Below are 10,090 nucleotides of genomic sequence, written 5' to 3'. Positions count from 1 at the left end.
CGAATAAGGTTTATTCGATAACTTTATTTTATTTAATGAATATTATCTGAATATTCATTCGAGGACTTATGACTCTGTTTATTCTATTTAATGATTATTAATTGGATATTCATTTGAGGATGTATGACTCCGTTTATTTTATTTAATGAATATTATTTATAATATTCATTCGAGGTATTATGACTCCGCTTATATTTAATAATATTCTTTATTTTATTAAAGAATAATGTTTCGATAATCAAACTTATTTTCGATTATTCAAATAAAGATAGTACTTTCATATAAGTATATCTTTGGTTATTTAATATCCATTCCAAGTATGAGTTTTAAAACTTCTACTTCGATTATTGTTATAAGGATTATCTTTATGAGAATATTATTTAAATAATAATATTCAGATATTTCTAATATATCGAGACTGATTTATTTTAATAAATCAGCAGTACTCCAAACATTCTTAAAAATATTTTCGAGTCTTCAAAATGATTTCTAAAAGTTAGGGCGGATCCCAAAACTCATTTTTATATTTAAGATCTTCCTTTCAAAGGGGATTTAAATACTCGCTCAAAACCTGGGGGATCCGGCTCTGTGGTGTATTTTACATTCGCAACGTGGTTGCTGTTTTGAGAAAACAATTTGATTACTTGCCCAACGTTCCGGAAGTAAGTCAATCTAATTGAGTCGGCATAAGCGACAGGCCGGGGTACGGTCTATCAAAGTGTAAGTGGCTGGGTGGCAGTCCATCAACGCGTAAGAGGCCGGGTGGCGGTCCAGCACAAGGTCCTTATGTGGCCAGGGTGATGACCGGTGGGGGATCCATCCATCTACTAGTAGAAAAGGTTACTTATTGGTATCTTTGCCTGATCAGCAAGATATCGGGTTTATGCCAAAATTCTTTTCCTTTCCAAAATTCATTGGATGTTACAAACTCTGTTCATACTTTACATAACAGAGGTTCCAGGAAATGTTTAAGAGATATATATGTGGATATATATATCGGGACTAAATAAAGTATCTCGTAACTTTATTTCATTCAATAATATTTCAAAGATTGAATCTATTCAAGTCTTAACTTGTGGTCTCATCTATGGGATGACCTTTTGAAACCTATAATACTTTGAACAGTGGTAGTTCAAGTAGCTTTATAAATGATATAAGTATAGTGAAGTATTTGATAACTTCATCCCTTGTTTTTGCTTATATCCAGTAAGTAATTATCTTTCACCTGATAAAGGTTTCCAACAAGTTATCCATTTAGATGCTTGCGTTATTGTTTACACTATATATTATCTTGCGAGCTGTAATGCTCACTCTTGCTTTATTTCTTCATCACACAACAACAGTTAGGAAAGATGGGCAGACTCAAGCAGACCCGGCGCAAGAGCGTGGGAAGCGCCCCGCGCCTTCCCGTTGAGATCATAGCTACTATAGCTGCAGAGGTAGATCTATTTGTAGATCAGACCTTCTACTTTTGGGAATTCATTTATGTATAATTATAACTTGTGGCAGATAATGGCAATTAATTGTAAACTTATCAAGTAAGTATTTTGGGTTGTAATAACTTTTAAATTGTGGATTCAAAGACTTGTACTTATTTCAATTTCATCTCTGAGACTATAACGGGTTGTGGTGTGTGTTAGTGTGGGGTCACAGCATGAAGTTATTTATTGTTAATTAAGTGAAGTGATATTGTGGAAAGAAAGACCGTGACGACCCGGATCCCTGACCCCGGATCTGGGGGTGTTACAAAAACAAAATCCAGATGTTATTCTTTGATTGGTTGGAAATTTACTCCTCTGACCAAAACTTATTCTTCCCATTCACAAATTACCTAAACCCCATCACTCGAAGCATGAGCCAAAAACAGAAACAATGGGAAACAAGTAGCGGAACTATAGAATCACACCACCCACCTTTTAAAAATGTCACACTAACAGTTCATAGTGAAAAAATTGAGGCACACCCCATCAAGAGACCAGATGATGACATACTAAAAAATACTAGGAATACAATTCTTGCTGTTAATTACACAAACACCCACCTAAATAGCATAGGAAGTCAACTAAACCGAATAGAAGACCGAATTCAAAAAACAATAGATTTCCCCAAAAGTATTAATAACCAAGAACCCATCTTTAAGCCATACCAAGTTTCTAGACAAAGCCAACAACAAATTCAAACAAACAGACCAGAATTCGTTAAAGCCATCAAAGACCATCTTAGCAGACTTGAAGTCTCCTCTTCCACAACCCAAATAGTTGCTGACAGTGTTTCATCTAAACAACTGAATGTCATACATCATGACTCAGATGAAGATGTTTTCATAAATGAAATACCCCAAGTTCATGACCTCCAACAAATGATTCCAAAATTCACAGCCCCAGACATTGGAATTGAAAATAGACCTGAAATTTTAACCAAGTCTAAATTCAATGCATCCTCTGTTTATGAATGGAATATAGACGGAATGTCTGAATATAACATTCTAAATCATTTACAACAAATGACTATGGCAGCCAATGCTTATACAACCCAAATAGGAACCTCAGACAAAGCTATAGCTGAATTACTCATAACAGGGTTCTCTGGCCAATTAAAAGGTTGGTGGGACTATCACCTTACCCCTGAAAATCATCTTGAAATCTTAAATTTCATTAGGGAAGATGAAGAGGGAAAACCCATTTTAGATGAACAAGGAAACCTTATCCAAGGAGCAGTAGCACAACTCATTCTAGTCATAACACACCACTTCATTGGTGACCCTTCTCACCTGAGAGATAAGAATGCTGAGCTTTTACATAATCTCAAATGTAAAAAACTTAGTGATTTCCAAAGATATAAAACTACTTTCCTTACCAGAGTCATGCTTAGAGAAGACTTGAACCATGCAAATTGGAAGGAAAAATTCTTAGTCGGACTTCCAACCTTACTCGGTGAATGAGTTAGAACTTCTTTAATAACTGAACACGGAAGCCCGATTCCTTACAAAAACCTGACATATGGCCAACTCATAAGCCAAACACAACGAGAAGGCCTAAATATTTGTCAAGATTTAAAACTTCGAAGACATCTCAAATGGGAGATGAAAAGAACAAAGCAGGAATTAGGTACTTTCTGTCAACAGTTTGACTATAATCCCAACAAAAGCTATTCAAAAACAAAATATGATGGCGAATGCAAGCCATATCAAAGACCTTATCAGAAAAGGTCTTTCACAAAATCTAAACATTTCTACAAAAAATCAACAGAACCGTTCTATAATAAACCTTCCTTTAATAATAACAATAAACCTTCCAACAACAAAAAACCTTTCAACAAAAATAGATTTACTAAACCAACCAATAAAGATATAACTTGTTACAAATGCGGAAAAAAGGGATATATATCTAGATTCTGCAGACTTAATAGGAAAATACAAGAGTTAAACATAGAAGAAAGCCTATCCAACAAAATCTCGGCTTTACTCCTTGAATCTTCCGACTCTGAGACATCTGAAATGTCTGGAAATGATGAACCTCTTCAAATAGATGAGATTGTAACAAGCTCATCTTCCTCTCACAATTCCTCCTCTGAAGACAGACGAATCAACGTCCTTACCAGAAATGAGGAACATTCTCTCGAAATTTTAGAAAAGATAACTGATCCCCAAATAAGAAAAGTGCTCTTAGAAAAATTACTCCAACGACCAATTGAACCCAAACCAGAACAAAAACCTTCTATTCTCCCATCAACAAAAACTACATATGACTTGACCACAATATTAAAAAAACATAAACCCAACCAGAAATCTGTTCCAACAATACAAGACCTACACAAAGAAATCAAAGAAGAATTAAAAATCCTTAAAGAACAACAAAAGATAGACTCTAAAGCTTTAAATATTCTTCTAGTTCGTGAAGTAGAAGAGCAAAATACTGAACAAAAACAACTAAGTAGTTTAAACAATACTCCTGAACAAGATGAAGATTTTTTATATGAATTAAGACAAGTTACCTACCGAAAATATCTCATAAAAGTCAAGGTTGTCTTCTCAAATGACTTTATCTTAGATACCATTGCCTTATTCGATATAGGAGCAGATTTGAATTGCATTAAAGAAGAAATAATACCAAAAAGATTTCATCAACATACCAACGAAAAATTGACCGCCGCTAATAACTCAAACCTCAATGTAGTTAGTAAGGTTGATGCCCCTATCAATAATAAAACCTTCCAAATTAAGACATCTTTTCTCCTAGTTAAAGGCATACATCATCTTGTCATATTAGGTACACCTTTCTTCAATTTAATAACCCCATATACTGTCACCTACGAAGGTATTACTTTCAAAACCCATGACACCAAACTTACCTTCCCATTTCTTGAAAAACCCAAAACAAGGAACCTCAATACAATAAAGGCATATTCTATATATAATAACGAGATAAATGCCTTAATACAAGGCAAACAGATACAATTATCCCATCTAAAACAAGACCTTTCCTCTCACAAGATTGAGAAGCAGTTACAAGACCGTTTTATCAAAGAAAAAATCTTAAAATTACTAAAACAAATAGAAGTGGAACTCTGTTCTGACCTACCAAATGCATTTTGGCATAGAAAACAACATATGATCGATTTACCTATTTTGATGAGAAGGAAATACCAATAAAAGCGAGACCTATCCAAATGAACTCCGACCTAGAACAACATTACAGAAAAGAAATCACCGATCTCGAATCCAAAGGAATCATATCAAAATCCAGATCCCCGTGGTCCTGTGCAGCTTTCTATATAAACAAAAATGCTGAAATTGAGAGAGGGACACCAAGGCTAGTTATAAATTATAAGCCTCTAAATAAAGCCTTAAGATGGGTACGATACCCTATACCTAATAAAAAAGACCTTTTATAAAAATTAAGATCTTCGGTAATATTCTCCAAATTTGAGTTAAAATCAGGATTTTGGCAGATTCAAATCTACCCAAAAGATAGATATAAAACCGCTTTTACGGTCCCATTCGGACGGTATGAATGGAATGTCCTTCCATTTGGAATCAAAACTGCTCCTAGCGAATTCCAAAGAATTATGAATGACATATTCAATGACTATTCTACATTCTGTATAGTATATATTGATGATGTTCTAGTTTTTTCAGAATCTATTGAACAACATTTCAAACACCTTAAAACTTTCTGCCATGTATCTAGGAAAAATGGTTTAGTCATATCAAAATCCAAGATTTCTCTATTTCAAACTCGTATAAGATTTCTTGGCCACTACATATCAAAAGGGACAGTTACACCAATTGAAAGAGCCCTAACATTTGCAACAAAATTTCCCGATAAAATCACAGATAAAACCCAACTCCAAAGATTTTTAGGAAGTCTCAACTATGTCCTAGACTTCTATCCAAACATCAATAGGATAGCCAAACCCTTACATGACCGCCTTAAAACTAACCCCGTCCCTCGGTCATCTGAACATACCGAAATTGTTCGACAAATCAAAGCTCAGGTTCTAGAAATCCCTTGTCTACACCTAGCTGATCCAAATGCTTCTAAAGTAGTTGAAACAGATGCTTCTGAGTTAGGATACAGCGGTATACTAAAACAAATAGTCAATGGTAAAGAACAAATAGTCTAGTTTACATCTGCACATTGGAATGATTGTCAAAAAAATTATTCTACTATAAAAAAGGAAATACTTTCAATTGTTTTATGTATTACAAAATTTTAGAGTGATTTATTAAATCAAAAATTTCTCCTTAGAGTCGATTGTAAATCTGCAAAAGAGGTTTTACAAAAAGATGTCCAAAATATTTCATCAAAACAAATTTTCGCCAGATGGCAAGCATTATTAAGTATTTTTGATTTTGATATTGAACACATTAAGGGAGATATGAACTGTGTCCCTAATTTCCCGACCCGTGAGTTTCTACAAAACAGATAGTCTCATGCCTCGAAAAGGCAGAGGTGGGGGAAAACCCCGAGCCTTTCCCGGACAACTCCCGGTCACTCAACAAAGCAAAGCGAGTACTTCTTCAGGAAAACCAATTACATCCTTGATCGATAAGGTAATTGCAGATGAAGAAGACAATAAATTATTTCTAACCCTTCAAACCATCAAATCCTATGGTCTCAACATCCAAAATCCCTCAACAGCATCCCAAAGCTCTTCAGAAAAATCAACTAAAGTTACCCAAAAAAACACTTCTTCCAGCCAACCTACAAATACTCCCTTTCAAACTACACAAACCTTCAGTTTTCAAAACCCAACACTATTAGTTACTCAGAGACCTATGTCAAAATTAGAAATTGATACCCCAAAAATGCAAAACCAGGAGATAGTAGTCGGCCAGTCAAACTTTTCAAAATCCAATTCTGATTACTATACCAAAAGAAACCATCAAAAAATAGTATCAGTCGAAAGGGGATTTAACAATGACGATGCCTCCCTAGCAATATCAAATATTTTCCCTAAAGGATGGATGTTCAAACCCTGGGATCTATCAAAAAATAATGACTACTATCAAGCCATTCTCTTGTCTACTGAATCGGTCACGTTCAAACATTTTTACAACGCCCAGGATAGAGAACACTCAACGCCTTCATACACAACATGTCAAATACAAAAGGTCATCCACCCAAGTCAATGGGGCCAAGAACTCCACCGTCCAAATTTTTTTCCTTCAAACTTCAAAAGAAAATTAAACCATTGCTCCACATATTCCTACTGGGATTACCAGCAAGCATGGTATAATTCATTCTTTATTCAAAATCAGAAGAATAGTCATTCCTGGTTGTTTTATTTCAACACCAAAATCCAAGTTCAGGAACTCCCTGTTTGGTTCCTTCAATGGTGGGATTTCTTCGGAGCAATTGAAGAAATTCTTACTCCAAATGCATCTGAATGTCTAAAACTGTTCAAAACACACTTCAAACCCACAGAATACGAAAGACGTTTTCCTCCTCTTTTAATGTTATGTTCAAATTTCTTTCTTCCATGGGTCTGTTCTTGGGAGTTTAAAATTCATTTCAACCAAATACAGTCCTGTATTGTTCGGTCCTTTAAAGTCAAATGGTGGAGCAATTTCAAAGAAGACCAAAAGATTTCCAAATAGATCATTCAAAAATGGTTATCAAGTCAAAATTTTATTACCAACAAAGAAGTTACCACTTTCTTTGCCCAAAAATAAATGCCCGGGCATTATTAGCCCAAGCAAAAACCAGAAGCCAATACAAAGAATCCTTACTTCAACTCGCAAATTCAATTTATGATTCCGACGACGACAACAGTCTGGTTCATTTAGGAGATGACAACGAAGATGACGACCACGGGATATTTTCCCCTGTAGTTTCCACTGATTGAAATCTCAAAAAAAAAAGAAAAAAGAAAAAAGAAAAAGAAAAAGGAAAAAGAAAAAATCCAAAATACCCCCAAAAAATTTCATGCAATTTTACATCATTTCATATTGTTTAGTTTTCCTTTATTTCAATATTGTAATCAGTTTGTAAAGACACTTTTTTACTCCAAATTATTAGGGGTAAAACGGTAAAAAGTACTTAAAAAAATATTGTACATCATTTAAATTTTGTATCTAGTTTTCATTATATCAGCATTTCTCCGTAAAATAAGCAGAGAACACAAAAGAAGACAAAGAAGACACTTCCCACTGAAACTACCTGTTAGCTAAAAAGTCTATGTGGCACATTTATATACATATTAGCTAAAAAATATACTACTCCAACCATGTTACCTGTTAGCAAAAAAATTAGATATCATGTATCCCATCTTCTATATCTGTTGATCTTGTAGCCATTAGCTAAAACATCCACGTCACATCCACGTCAGCTTTCTTAACTTTTTACCTTATTTTAACCTAATTTTGCACATCAATACACACATATATTCATATTATATTTATACTATATATATATGTTGAAATTTTTATTTCATATTTAATATTTTAACTTTATATTATATTAAGTGTCAAAATATAATTTTTTTATTGACCAGTTTTATTAATTATTTTAATAAACATTACATATTTATAAAAATATTAATAAATATAATCTAATCTAATATAATAAAATGTAATATAAATTTAAATATAAATTTTATTATACATATAAGTATATATTTTTAACACATATAAGTGTCTTTTATAATTATATAAATATATATTCAATATTTTTTCATTAAATAAATTTTTTATTTTTAATTGTATTTAATTAAATATTATTTATTTTAACATGTGAAATTTTTACATATATATAAAATAATTTGAAAATACATATAACATACTATTGTTGAATTTAGCTAATCAGTATAGCTAATACCACTGGAGCAAATAATCTTAGATTCAATAAAATTTTAGATGATGGTGATTTAGCTAACCATTTTAGCTATTATGGTTGGAGATGCTCTAGCATCTCCAAGGGTAACATCTAAAACTGTTAGCTAAAACATGATTAGCTAAAATTTTATTGAACCTGTAAGCATTTTTACTCCAGTGGCATTAGCTATAACCATTAGCTATATTCATAATATTATTCTTTTTATTAATTTTAAATATATAAATAAAAAAGTTTAATTATTTCTTTTTTTTGAAAAGGAGTTTAATTATTTATATTTTTTATATTAGTGGAAATAAAATAATATATTTAATAAAAATATATTTTTTATAATATTATAACATTTTTATATTTATATCAATATTTTAAAGTAAACATTATAAAATAAAAATGAGTAATTATTATGAACATTACTTACATATAAAATAAAATATATGACTAGAACATATATTAATATATTAGAATTTTTATAAATTTAGTTAACAATAAATTATTTATCACACTTAATATTACATAATACTTTTTTTAAATAAAATACATCTATACATCTATATATATAATAATTATGAAGATATATACATCATTTTCATATTATAATATTATATATTTAAATCTTAAACATGTTATAAAAAATTATAAATAATAAAATTTAGAATAAAATTTAGGCTAAATTAGGGTTAATACAGGCGGGAGATGACGTGGAGTATTATAGATGATGGGTGAACAATCAACAAATGTGGCGTGCTTGTTTTTCGTTATCTAAAATTATACCTAACAGGTCTTCCCGTTGGAGTATTCCATTTTTTACATGTTAGGTATAATAGGATGACACGTAGATATTATACCTAACAGGTGAAGAGCGTTGCTCTAACTCGGCATTATTCAAAAGAAGACAAAGAAGATTCCACTGAGACCAACTCAGCAATATTCTCCAAACAAAGCAACTTGAGGTGGAAGATGAATCATACTCAAAATCCTCTGAAGAAAGCAGCCTCCCACTCAGGAAAGCAGCCCCTCCACTAAGAAAAAGAGGACCTCCTACTCAAGTCAAGCTGTCCACTCAGGAAAGCAGAACTCCACTACAAGAAAAAGAATGATGTTGTTTCAAGAAATTAGACTCATCATCCTTCTATAAATAGGAAGAAGAAGAGAGTAATAAACACATTTTGAAATTAGAGAGCAAATAATATACACATCTTGTACCAGTGATAGCACACAAAGACTAGCAGATTGCTTTCAGTTATATAATCAAAAGCGTTTCCAAGTAATTTCAAATCCTATTCTTGTTTATATCATGTTTTAATATTTTGTGTTAATTCTTATGTTTTGCGACTTAGTTATATATAATATGCATACCATGTCTTAATCTTACTATATTACTCTCCCTACTGTTTATATTAATGTTTGTTGGTCCTTGGTATATATATATATATATATATATATATATATATATATATATATATATATATATATATAATACAAGCAATAATTATCTTAACAAAAATAAATATAAGTAAATTATTTATTAATCGGGTTAAAATAGTATCATTTTCTTAAAAAAAATTAAAAGGGGTATGTTTGATTTAAAATATTTTTGAATAATAATTTTAATTTTAATCTTTTAAAATGCGGAACACATTTATATTGAATTTAGGTATAAATATTACATATGTTTTATTTTATTTTGTAAAATAAGAAAATTATCGATTGTCTTTTAAAAAAATTAGTGTACGTGCATCCTATAAAATATAAAA

The sequence above is a fragment of the Apium graveolens genome, chromosome 11, assembly GCF_009905375.1.
Source record: "Apium graveolens cultivar Ventura chromosome 11, ASM990537v1, whole genome shotgun sequence".
Lineage (NCBI taxonomy): Eukaryota > Viridiplantae > Streptophyta > Magnoliopsida > Apiales > Apiaceae > Apium > Apium graveolens.
This window is presented reverse-complemented; position numbering follows the sequence as displayed.